Genomic DNA, 13757 nt, shown 5'->3' with positions numbered 1-13757 from the left:
GCCGCGCCGCGCCGCGCCGCGCCGCGCCGCGCGCGGCCGCGGGGGGTGACCGCCGACCCCCGGGGGGAATCGAGCACGAATTCCGAGCGCGGAACCTGCTGACAAATTTAATGGCCGTCCATTAAATCGTCTAAACCGCGATAGCGACGAAATATTTACCTGCGGAAAAAAGGGCGCGTTCTCCTCCTCTGTTCTTCTTTTTCGAACTTCGTTCTTCGTTTCTCTTTACGCGGGCAATCGAGAACCGCGAGCATTCTTGTCTCTCATGTGTGCAGTACAGTAATTATCTATGCTGTTTTCCGTTTTACTATCGATTTCGTACTGTATGTTATTGAATTGGGATTTACATTATTAATAATAAGCATATTGAGCACTCTACATACTTTATCTTTCTCATTTTATTTACAAAACGCATGTACACTGCACGCGCGTCTTGCTCTAATTTGCCAAAAGTGCTTTACCACGTTTTGTACTATCTCTCTGTGTATAACAAGAAACAGTCGACCTTGCGTTGCAGGAAAACTACCGGGGAGTACTCAAGTTCCTCTCACCGGAACTCAATTTCTTACACTTGCCAACCCTCCCCCCTCTCTCTCTCTCTCTCTTGCGCGGGCGCGCGCACCCATCCTCAAGAGGATTTGCCGTAAGATTTGCATTTCCATCGCATCGATAGAAGCTTTCGCGAACGCCTCCATAGGTGTTCCGCACTTTCTGGATGCTTTGCTTTTCGCTGCCTCACACTTTGTTTTTTTTATCAACGATATTATTTCTCGATGACGTGAAATCGTTCACTTTTACAGGAGCAATCAACGTCGTGCAGGAATCCCTTCCATGGGGGTAGATTCCACATTTACAGTGCTTGATTATAATTTGTGGCTTGTAAAAGGTTTAAATAATTGTTGACAAAAGACCGCAGTATCTTCAAGAGTTTTAAAAGGCACTCTTCTTTCGTATATATATATTTTTTTTTACGTATACTTTATTTTGCGAAATACGAGACGCGGAAGCGTGTCGGGCAGATGGGGAGAATAGTTCGCAAAAACTCACAGGGGCCTCCTGAAATCCAATTCCGGGATGGTATACAGTCAGATCTCGTTCGAGGGTAGAGACGTAGGGCGAGGAAGCTGTGATGTATCGAAGCAGGAGGGGTGAGAGAAAACGTGAGGAATTAGCGGTCGGACGCGTGCAATGTGGACGCAGCCGCATTGTTGTCCGGTAGCATTAGCGGCGGTAACAATATGGTAGGTGAGAAGCGCTTTCTCTCTCTCCCTCCCCCCCCCCCCTCTCTGTCTCTCGACTAGCGAAACATAGGAAAAAAGAGGAAGCGCATCCCCGCATGCAGCGTATCAGCTCTTTGTCACCTTTGTTTGAGTTATAAATAAGGGTAGGCAGAATGGGGCTCCCGCGTAGGCCCATGGCGCCATCGAGAACTTTTCCAAGCACTCCCGACTCTCGAGAGTGCGCACTTGGATAACGGGAGCTCTTGTTTATCCATTATTTTTGTCACAGCATTGTCCGGTAATTGTACAGCTTTAATGACCACAATTTCGCTCTTAGAGTGCAAAACTGTCAAACATTAGTCTCTTATTATTCATTATTGCAATTCTTAATTCTACGACTGAAGTCGTTACGGTCGACGATTGCTCTCAGCACTCTCGGCACTCTCGGCACTCTTGTGTACACCAAGCTCGAGATATCTTCCTCGATCTTTCGCGGTTTCCCTGGGCGATCTTCCGTGACCAAGGATCGTCCACTTAGGCTCATCGCGGATTCGTGACTCGCGCAATAGCGTGCGACGAAGATCGTTGTGAGTCACAACATCGGCGATAAAGTTGCAAACGGCAGAGACTCGCGTCCTTAGATTAATCGACTGCGGTCTAGCGCGGTAGTTTCGCGCCGGTGATTTTCCGATCGTTGCTTCGGGATTTATGTTATCGAGGCTGCTTCTTGCCGCTGTTTCGTCATTTGCGTTGCGTAAAAAAAATATATATATACGATGACTAACTTTACTTCATAACGATAGCTAGTTTTACTTCATAACGTGCATAATTAATGCGATTTTCACTTCATAACAAATAATCGTAACACGTCGAGATTTTTATGCAAAAAAATCTTTCACTATTATATTAATGCGATTAATATAACACTTGCAAGATTAGCCACACGATGTAATCCGGTTTTTTTATTTGTACACATTTGCAAGATAGAATCATAAAGGTATGACTATACGGCGGTTTCATCGTATCGTTGCGATATCACACCACGTGTGAGCTCGGAAATGTATTCCATGAAATGTAATTGCGAGAGCGTAGCGACATTTCCTTCTATAGACGTAGTAGATTTTCCTGATTAGGCGCCGGCATGCCGCTTATTTCCGCAAATTATTTTTCCCCTCGCCTCTGAAGGCACGTCGTGCTTATTACGTGAAAGAGCATGTGATTAAATAGAAATTAATTCACGACACCATTTAATACGCTCACTATTAACCTCTATAATTTTCAAAAAGAGTTCAAGATTACCATCGTCGCAATTAACCTGTCGGATTTTTAACACGGTTCTCGTTATTTATCCATTACTTATCTTTTTCCCCCCCGTTACCTTGATTGGCTACGCTCGTTGTGTAAAACGGACGATCTTATCAATCTCGATTATGCAATACGCGATTAAAAGATGGAAACCGGTTGAACCTTTTTCTTTCTTAACAAGTGAAAAAGATACGTATTTGTTATATAAATGCAACTGTTAAGGAGAGGAAAGCCGATGTGTCATTGAGCACGATGTTCCTTTAGGTCGCCGTTCCGATGTGAAATGATGGAGCACGTTTTGCCAGGTTTTCCGAGCCGATTTTTGGCACGGGGCCGCGTTGGCTGTTCTCGCTTCGATCGACACCTTTTGTGGATATACACCGTCACAATGTGGCCATTGTGCGCGATCCATAGTTTTTGTCCGCGCGCATTTCCGCGCTCTCGATAGCACACGTCGTCGTAGTTTCATCCACGCTGTGGGGACCGCCGTTTATGGGGGTCTACGATGCAGCTGTCCACGCCCAGTGTTCCACCGGGGAACCGTCCAGGCTGCTCGATTTCGAAGTCGAAAGATGCCGCGCTCCTCCTTGACACAGATTTGTAATCACTCGCAAATCGTTCGCCGTGAAGTGACATTTTTCATTGAAAAAACATCGATGGTAAAAATTCGTAGGTGTAATAGTTTCCGATAAAAACCTTGCGGGAAGTCATTGGCTCTTAAATAAATAACTCCGCTTGGGGACTTGTAATGAAGATTAAACACCCATGCAAATTGCCGACACCAAAATATATGCCCTCTTGTGATGTACAACATCGAGCAAGGAACAAGATTTATTTTTTGTGATATATGATTGAAATTGAATAGCTTGGAACGTAGTTATTGTTTTTCGATAATTTGCAATGTCCTATCTTAATTACGTAGCTTTAACGACTAGGCCCGATTTACTTAGGCGACTATGCTGGTGCAGTTTCGCGAGGGCCGCGAATTTCGGTGTGAGTAAATAACGCGCTATTCAATTATCACGGTAGCCGATCACGCGACTTCGATAATTCATTCCTTTTTCCGTATTACGAGAACGAGCATAAATTTGCTTGTATCTGTGGGCACGATTTCGATCTCGGTCTTTCCATAAAAGAAGAACCCCACGCCCGTAAGCGTGCAATAATTCTCCCTATTCTACACGGTGTTCATTAATTACGGATGGTACGCGCAAGAGGGAAAAGAGAAAGAGGAATTATGGATCCAGCTTTATCCATGCATCGCCCAGGTATGGTCCAAGGCAAGAGGGATGTACGCGCTCGCGATATTCATTTTTTTTGCTGGCACACGTCGTGATAAAGCTCACACCGAAGGATATTTATTGCCAAAAAAATTCTTACGGCCGTTCATACAATTCCTACTTGCATCTCGACACGCGAGAATCAGTCGTTTGTAAAATATCGTTCAAACGAAAGCGAACATTCAAATGACGGTCGCATTTTAGAATATTGTTATATTAATTATAGAATTATATATTGTCGATAGAACACTCGATCATTACGAGAACGAATTGTTGCAATTTTTATTCCTTGCGCGAATAACTTTGTAAAATTTCGGTAAATTCAGACTTCCCCGTTCCAGGCCTTGGTCTGCGTAAAAATTTGTTTATTCCCGATAAAAAATCAAACAAATAGTTTCACTATCGAGCGTGGGGAAGTTTCTTTAAGTCGACGCTTGTATCATCGGCGACGATGCAACTGGCATTTCATCGGATTTATGGAAGAAAAACATTCCGTCTTTCGCACGCGCAGCAGGGGTCACGTGAGAAGTAGACAAAGTAGCGAGCGCAAAACACTAATACCAAATAAAAATAGTTTATAATCCATAGAAGTTAAGATCGGACGACAATGGAGCCTGCAGAGCGTATTAAAGGGTGCTTACAGGATTACATGGCTGGCAGGTAAGCGCATTTGATGCGTTAGAGGCTGGAATTTCTTTATAAGAAGGAATAAAGAAGACGACGGGTGATCATATGGCTTTTCGTGACAAAATAGCTCGTCAGAGGTAATTGCATTTGCCCGACGTAAAGCTTCATCTCGTTAAATTCAAAAGAATTTCAGAATAACATCTGACGTAAATTAAACGTATGTAAATAAAACATACGTTTCTGCCACAGACCAACTTTTTATCGAGCGCACAATTGTCTCTCTGGTCACAGTGTCGGATGAATTAAAAAACCTGGTGCCAATAGATACAAATTGCTGTGGCCCTTGAATATTGATTCTAATATCGGCTAACCATAACAATAACCGTAACGAGTCGTCGGATACGAGCAACCGTTACAAGAGATTCTACGGAAAATGTAATGGTAAAAAAAGGGCTGCACGATGGCGACGTAACGTAGGATGCATCGAATGCGATCGATCAATAGGGCTTTTCCTCGCGCGATTAGTAGGCGAACGGCGTTTACCCGTTAAATACGACGTTTGGTAGGTCGTAACAGCGGTAATTATCGTGTCAGTGGCTGTGCTCACCAGCATCGATAGTCGCTCCGTATCTTCCGCCGTTTCATTATGCCTCGTTAAGATGTCGAGAACGCAACTCGTTTCGTGAATGATTATTCTCTTCGGAAACGTTTCCTAAATGCTCTTTTTTGTTTAATCTTATTCGAAAAGTATTTACAGCAGAGTAGCACAAACGTCTTTTCTCTACAATTTGATTCTTAGGCTTTTAGAAAACGTAGCGGAGCGTGGCTATCCTTGAAAAGTGTCAAGTCGCGAAAGGATTTGCTGCTTTCCGTAATACAAATTGCCACCGGGCGCGCGACCAAACTCGACGTCCTCGGACGTCGCGCGTACGACAAAATATGGAGTCCAAACAAGGTGAATCTGAATAATAATGGACGCTACAATGGCGCGTCAAAGTGTTGCCGGCATCTCGCTTCACGACCGACTGCTTCTTGGAGAACACACTCTCTCTCTCTTTTTCTCTCTAAGAACCTCTGGCTCCAATCTCTTGAGCAGGCGCAGAACTCTGGCGAGGTTCAAAGGGAGCGCTCGTTCTCGGCCCCGGTCCCTCATTCGCGCAGTTTTACATCGGGAGAGAAAGCGAGAGCCACTATCGTAGAGCAAGGGGTATCTCTCACCACGCAGGTAAACCTTCGCTTGAAAAGCTACGTACGTGCCGATTGCATGGTCGTGGTTGTGACGAGGCCGAAGAAGGGATAGCGCAACCTGGTGAGACAACCCGAGGTGAAGAGAACCTGGGTCGAACGAGAGGGCAAAGCGGGCACATAATCCTGCGAGTACGACTGCCGGCACGAACTTTTTTCGGATACTGCCCTGCGAGAATTCGAGCGTGGCAAAGAAGTGCCTATATCGGCAACACCCGATGGTTTGTTTAAAAGATCTAGAACGTCGGTCCTTCCCCCTCCCTCTCTTCTTCCGGTATTTTGCCTATAGGTTTTTTCACAAGATGCCAGCAGGCTAGGGATCGTACGAAATTCGTACTTTCTAAGGAATACGTGAGTTTTTACACTTTTCACCACAAACCTGTCATTCTGATATATTAGAACATAATTTATAGACCTTGATTTCCCTTTGACTGTTATTTTTACGATATATTGTCTGTTCCTTCAAGGTCATGCTTTACAGAAAAATTTCGAGAAAGAAACTGACGAGTCATATCTTTTGTTAGACTACGAAACAATTCGTACAGCCGGGAACAAAGGGATAAGAATCGATAATCGCGTTAATAGCTAGGGTCACATATCGCGGACGTTTATTCGCGATAACATCGCGATATCTGGTAGAGAGATCGTTATTGTAAACTGCACTTGTAACAACCCGCCCGACGGAGATCAGAGAGAGTTTACTGCGCTCTTGTGTCTTCCGTTTTATCGTGAAAAACCACTCGCCATTCTCGCGGACGCGAGAGGAAACAATCCGGTGTAAGGTTTCCAGACGCGAGTCTCCGCGAGGGCGCGAGATACGGCCGATCGACCGATTGAGGATTAAAAAGCCGAGGTAAAACGCGCGGAACCGGTGCGGATAAGTTCGCGGACTTAACAACTCGTGGAGCCCGCCGGTTCGTTTCGCGCTTTATCGTCACTCGTAGATGTCTTTATACCCTTCGTTAAGCAATTCCGATTTTCACCTTCTCCATTCGACGATCATCTCGGCCATTTCCTGTGAGAACCCGGCCTCGTTGCGGCCTCGAGATATGGAGCTTGGCGACTACGTTTCTCGCCTCGTTCCCCTCTAATTTACGCGGACTTGAGTTAATATCGTAGTCCTCGGGAATGTATTGAGCGCGCAGATCGCCAACTACCTACGCACGTTCGTCGAGCTTTAGAACTGCACGTGGTCGGCTGCAATATTCCATATTGTCTTCGCGATGCACATTGCTGTCTTTAAGCCTACGTACATGGAATCATTACGAAGACCCGCCAAGTTAGAATATTCTTAAATAATTAAGATATCGAATGACTGTCGGCACCTCGTGGTCGGTAAGGCCTAAGCGTTACTCCCCAGCCTCTCGCAGCAGCGTGTCGGGCTTTACCGCTTTCGAATCTAATGGTGACAGATCGATCGCGGAATCGATCATAACGGGTGCCCCGGGGAAGATCATGCGGCCCGCCCTTACATACCGGTGGTCCTTTTGTCATCTCTTCAGTATACTCTCGGAAGAGCCTTGGAAGAGAGAAAGAGAGAGAAAGAGAGTGAAAGACAGGGCGAACTGTCGTCCTCCACATAGTCCACAGGGTGATTCGTCACGGGCGTGAGCTAACGACGACGACGTTCCAGCCTAATCACGTCATCGACGTCCGCGACGCTCGATTTTTTTCTCCCATATCGAGATACTATCTGGCGTTATACGTTGTTACCGCATACCGTCGCGTCCTCGCTCGCGGGAGCCTTCGTCGGTCGATCGGTTATACCGGACTGTCGCGCTACTGGACCTCATCGGCCTGATTGTGCTGACGGAGGTGCGACACGGCGGAATTTTTCAAAGTCGGAAATCCAGACTTTGCGGACTCGAAGGACACTCGATTCTCTTTTAGATAACAGGTGCCACGTACAGTCTCATTCGTTAATGCCTGGACCTGCGTTTTTATCATCATTTTTCTCATCTGTACACATCACGGAGTTTCATAGCTGTATGTATGTACTAGACTTCTATAGACGGCTGTGTGAACTACAGCCTGAAATTCATCGACGTATAGATGGCAATAAAGAATATGAAAATGTGAATCCTGGTAAAACTGAGGTCCAGGCATTAATGAATAAGACTGTACACATCGCGTGAAAGGCACTGATTCTTTGGACGGAGAAGTAACGTGTTTATCAAATAACGCGCTATACGAGACACGTATCTCCCTTTACGTGAAAAGAAGGATCTAAGTTAAAGCGGATATCTACGCGATAACATTCTATTGACTCATCTGGGAGATTTATGAAGCTCGTCATATGGAATTTATCGTGTGCACGGAAAAAGGCGCAAGACGTTAGCGGAGACGTCGCGAGCGAACGCGCGAAAAATATATCGCGCCAGCGACGGCGACGGAGTGAAAGGAAGAGTTAGCCGCGAGTTAGTTCGAGCCGCATCCGTCATATCGTTGGTATTTTGAAACGCTTCTCGCAAACTGCAAAGATTGTCTCCCTCTCTCTTTCTCTCCGTAAATGTTTTTCCGTTACGTAAGAGCATGGTGGTACACGACAATGAGAATCCGCCTCGCTCTTCCGACCTCGAGAGAGTAGCAACGACAACGACGGAGAGGCTGCGACGAATTTCTCTCGCGCACCGTGCGAATAATTACATTGAAATATCGATTTTCGACAGGCGGCGAAGCGTGCTCGGGTCCTTCTTCGCTTTGTCCACCGTGCTTTCAGGAGCGCCGGATAAAACGCATTCGAGTGCTCGAGAGAGCGAGGTCGTTCGGAGAAGGAGAGAGAGAGATATGAGCAGAGGCAGGAAAAGAGGGAGAGAGAAGAGAAGGAGGAAGATCAGGTAGAGGATAGTCGGCAGCCCGGACTGACCAGCGGGTGCTCCGGATCCGACTGGACCGGTTTTGCTTGGATTCCCTAGGAGTTCTAGCCTTCGGGAGTCTGCAAGACTGGCTCTCGGCTTTCTGGGATTCTCTCACCACCGGTTACCGGTCGACACAGAACACTGGGACAGGCACTCGTCGCTCTCTCAGACTCCTCTCTTCTCTCCCTCCCTCTCTTTCTTTCTTCATTTCTTTTTTTCTTGCCTCCTCTACCGCGTCCTCGTTCGCCGGGGAGGAAGTTTCACGCCGCATCGCCGCTGGACGGTTCCAGCCGTGCTAGATTTCAACGTATCATTTATCATCGGACGAGGGCGGCGGCCGCTTGCACGCGCTCCTGATGACTTGATATCAAAGGCAACGGTCTCGCGACATCGATACACCGGACTTCCATCTCGTCCGCGTGGACCGAGCTAATTCGAGATTTTCTAAATGAATACGTGCCATGTGATTAATTGGAGTAGGGTGATTAGGATTTGCTGTGAGACATCGTGCTCTGGCTCTCGGCGCTCCTCGAGCGTGCGCTAAAGTTTTAGTTAATAATTGATATTAAGAATTTAGATTAGAATTAATAGTTTATGATTAGAGCTATGAATCGACGATTCGCGAGCACTTCCCACCGGAAGAAGGCTCCATTGCGATCTCGCATTAACTAGGGATCGCTCTTCATCCTCGTTTCGAAATGTTTCGTCGAGGTGTTGTCAAAATCCAGTTTAGGAATCGAGTTCAGCCTCCTGAAACGGTTCTGAACGACCGTTATAGGTGACGACGGCGGAGATGTTCGTTCCGGAAAGGTGGACTAGTCGGCCAGTTGCGTCGCGGTTTTGTCTACTTGGCAATACGCGTGAAAAGAGGTGGTTGTTGAGAAAAAGGGTTGCACGCAGGCTTTACTTCGCAGGGTGGCAAGCGGTCTTCTGCCTCATTGTGGGAACGTCCCGATGATGGATTCGGTCATTAATTAAGTCGGATAAGTGGGAACCTCCTGGCTCATTTTTTACTCGCGTTCGAGGTACGAAAGTACTTGATATGCGATGTTTATCCTTGTCGTTTTATTTATTATTTAACCATGTAGCGATTAAATTTAGAGCTTCTAGCTGCTTATTTACTCTTTTAAATCTTGATACGTCGGATTAATTAACACGTTTAGTACCACATGAATTACCTGGCCGGCAATAACATAAGGGAATTATGCATACCTAATTTTTTTTTCGTGCGATCACGCAGCAAGTCACGCAAAATTTATGCGCCATTGAACGTGTTGAATTATATAATTATTCCTACCTAATAAATCTTTCATACGTGTAATACTTTATAACTGCTGGTTTATTCGCATTAATTTCGACGGACTATAACTTTAATTCCCTGCTTTGTGCGTTAACAACTTTATTTTCCCCGTAATCTGCACGAGATCTCGTACCCGGGATTAAAATGCAGAAAATGAGAGAGAAAGGGAGATTACAAGTCTCCCCATCTCCGCCCTGACATACTCAAATCTCAGCGAAGACAATATACTTAAGTTTCGAATCCACAGCGCGGGATCTCCTTTGACAAAATAATTTTGTAAAAAAAAAATGTATAGCAAGAGGCAGAGGGAAAGGACATATTAGCAAGTTCGAGCTTCTGGTCCAAGAAATTATTCAAGGACCAGAAGCTCGAACGCGTGTTCCCATAGAAAGGATCGAGTTGTAGGTCAAACCTCACTAAGTCACTGAGAATTATGCTACCTGCATGCTAACACATTTTTTGCGATTGCGTGTCCGTCGCGCTAGCGCGCGTGGACGACAGGTGATACGCGTGACGCCCGCACGAGATTTCGGGAAATCGCGTACATAGAAGGGTGCCCGTGGAGTGGAACGTCGGGATTATCGTCGTTGTCTGGCGCTTTAGAGGTGCCATTAGCCACGGCACGTCACGCCGGTGGTAAAAGAGCGCAGCTGATGAATAGCGCGATGATCGCCGCTCGCGTCGCGTCGCTTTCGAAGAGGGTAAAGTCTACTCGACCGCGCCACCGCACATTCATTATGCCACTCTTTTACGAAATGAAACCGGACGCACGCACGCACGCTTCCGTAATGGCATTTACATAATCACCGTGACGAATTTCTTTCGGGAAAATCCTTTCGACCTGTAATCAGGATGATTCGCCCGAATTGGTAAGATTCGAAAATCTCGATGCTTCGTCTAGGAATTTTTAAGACCTGTCGCCACAATGCCTGGAACTTGGTCCGAGAAATGTGAAGCCAATCAACTTGCGGCTATTCCGTAAAAGCTGCAAGTTGCTTGGCTACACATTTCTCGAAGCTAGAACTTGGACCAAGTTCTAGCATCGTGGATACAGGCCTTAAGAGCTTATTAGCATTTTAGTATGGTCGAGATATCGCTTTGAAAAAATTTGCGCGGTCAACATTATGTCCACGAGGCCTCTCGCGAACTTCGAGGCTTAATTAGCTGGTGGTAACAAACGGCGCGGGAGGGGGAGGGGGTTACATCCATTTATTTATGCGACTCCAATCACAAACGGCGTGTCGGCCACGACACCTCGGTGCCGTTAAACTCGCGGCGGTCGGCTATCAAAACGACGAGTAAACAAAGCACTGAATCAGAAATCGATATAAAACGAGGCGCTGCCGGCATCGAGACGGCCGGTGATTAATAGTAAACGCGCCGGCTTTTTTCTCGTCTAATTTATTCGCCCCCGCCAGATCACATTTTTCCGTGCGCACGCCTTAATAACCATTTAATGCTGTGCTAATGACGGCTCTTTGCCGAGACTAATGATTTTGATCGTCCTGTGCTAACGACAGCGTCATCGGCATTCAACAGTAACAGGGCCGATGTGCAACCGCACACGTCGATTACGTTGAAGATGAAGATTTATGTAAAAATATTCCACCGCTAAATCGCGCTAATAGTACGGACTCACTATTTCATTATAAAAACGGTAACTGACTATCTCGGGCTTAGCCTCTTCTAATTCATCGCCCGCGCGATTATACTTGATAATAATACAATTAATATAATAGCAATGATTATGTGCTGTTTAAGCGGTTAGATAATATATATAATCTGTTACGGCATATATTGGTAGCGCTGAGTCAGCTGACGGTCATTAAAGCAAAACGTGCGGCAATGATGCCCGTTACGCATATTTAACATCACGTTTGTCTCATCGTTTCGGTGAAAAATCGTCGCTTTTCGATTCACTTTGCGATTTGCATTCGCGATTCTAGCGAAGAAAGAGGGAAATTGCCATCTGGATTGAGATTTGTTTAATGAAAAATATGATTTTCTTTGGTCAATAACTTTTTCAATTGCGATCTCCCGGTAAGTTCGGGGATATTTTTCGATTATTTATGTACTGCGTGCGTGAAAACGACCGTTTAAATTACTTTACCTCCGACCGTGCTCTTACCGGGCACTTTGAATGCACGTACCGAAATTTGCGTACCGATTTACGCGTGATTCGCGTGTCGGAGAACACGCGGCGAGGTGCTCGTGGACAAAGGGGCCTCGTTTTCCTCAAAACGCAAAAATTAGCGTCGCCTCTGGGCAGAGAAGAAGGGAGTCGAGGTAAAAGAAAAAAAGGGGGGTACTGCCCGATGCGGCCGATGCATCCGCAACAATGATAATTGCGAGTTGTTTCTTTCATGGCACCGCGCACGATTACCCGAAAATAAGCGTTTGTAATGGCATATCTTCCTTCCTCGCCCCCGTTGCTATTCGGCGAGCCTTTCTTCACTGCTTCTCTTCCGCCTTTCGTCCTTCGGGCACCGGGACGAGAAGCCACTGGCTATCTCTCGACGATCGCGAGAGAGTCGCTGCATATTTTGATATAGCTCGCTCCAAGATTCATATTTTGATCGTTGCAATGGAAACGGCAGGTGGTTCGTTAACATTTTTTTAGCGAATGAAGTACGGGCTCTGATTCTTAATCATTAATTAGGATTTATGGTAGGTGCATACGGCATGGATAATGATTTTCTACGTAAACTAGAAGATCAATTTGCACAGCGTACAGTGTAACACGCGGAACAGGTTGTAACAGTATCTTTTTCTACAAGATCTTCGAGAATAATAATTTAATTGCGATGGAGATACTCTTCTCAACAAAAAAAGATATTTCGCCGCTCGAGCAGCGAGCTATACTAAATTACAAAGTAGTTTTGCATCCGCCTGTATATCCGCGGATTCCATCTCGTGGGCCCTACGGTGTAACAAGCGAACGCACATAATGATATTAATCAGGGCGGTGTGTTCGGCTTCCTTAAAATTGCCGGCAGGCTCAATTTCTCACTTAAAATCTAATTAGAGCTTGCCGGAGCTCGAGCTGCCGTAGGCCGACCGACGGGATTTAAGGGGGCGTGAGGGGGAACGGAACCGAGAGGGGTCCCGTTCCCTTCCTCGACACAAGTGGGCCGCGAATTTGACCTCGGAGTAAAGACGGATCCCAACCTAAGGCCCTACTTTACGAAATTGCAGTTTCCTGCCCTTGGATCGCCGATCGTCCCGCGGACCCATTTTTGGATCCACCGAACTCGATGATCGGTTCACCAGCCCGGCCGCCGCAGCCGCCGCAGCCACCGCCGCTCTGCCGGACTTAGTCGGGGCCCCCGAAGGAGTATCCAGTCGTCAAGGATCGGTCATCAGGACTTTCGGGACGTCCGGGACAAGTCGTCCGTCGATCGCGCGCAGTCAGGACACTTGGGCGGGCCTAAATATCGTCGGATTTGAGGTGAGCGACATTTTCCTATCATATGAATTCCTATCGTATAAGATTCTTGGCTTGGAGAGCCAGGAGTGCCACATAACGCCGAGACACGATATATCGCATACCCAAATCGTGGAATATTTCAATGAAAAGTGAAGAGAACTTTAGTTATTTTATAGCTATTCCGATATGTTTTCATTATTATCTTCGTACTCCCGTTTGGAGTTTGGTTGGATTTTGAAAAAATTATCGGTTTTACGTTCAGATTTGAGATATTTGATTGATGTACGGTCTGCAAATATTTAATAGTCTACGTGAGAGTTCCAGTGACGATAAAATACGTTTGCATTCCGCGATCGACAGCCTGGTGTCACTCGTTTACAGAATACATTGACGTTTAATGCATAATTATGTGCATCGGACGCTAAATCGCGAGGGTCGCGCATATCAGGGATACACGACGATAAAAAATGTGAACGCAAGAGAAGGGGAGAGAGA

The 13757-nt window shown here is 46.2% G+C and overlaps 1 protein-coding gene across 1 annotated transcript in view; it reads left to right on the top strand.

The window, feature by feature from the left end:
* The window catches only part of LOC105564884 (POU domain protein CF1A), a 48070-nt gene that overhangs the window by 30442 nt on the left and 3871 nt on the right, over positions 1–13757 (top strand). The window contains exon 2 of the mRNA XM_012017642.1: positions 13031–13283. The gene's annotated coding sequence lies outside the window, so the exon portion shown is untranslated. The remainder of the gene's footprint in view (positions 1–13030; positions 13284–13757) is intronic.

Source organism: Vollenhovia emeryi, unplaced genomic scaffold (genome assembly GCF_000949405.1).
Source record: "Vollenhovia emeryi isolate VEMERY1.0 unplaced genomic scaffold, V.emery_V1.0 DF939159.1, whole genome shotgun sequence".
Taxonomy (NCBI): Eukaryota; Metazoa; Arthropoda; class Insecta; order Hymenoptera; family Formicidae; genus Vollenhovia; species Vollenhovia emeryi.
This window is presented reverse-complemented; position numbering and strand designations above follow the sequence as displayed.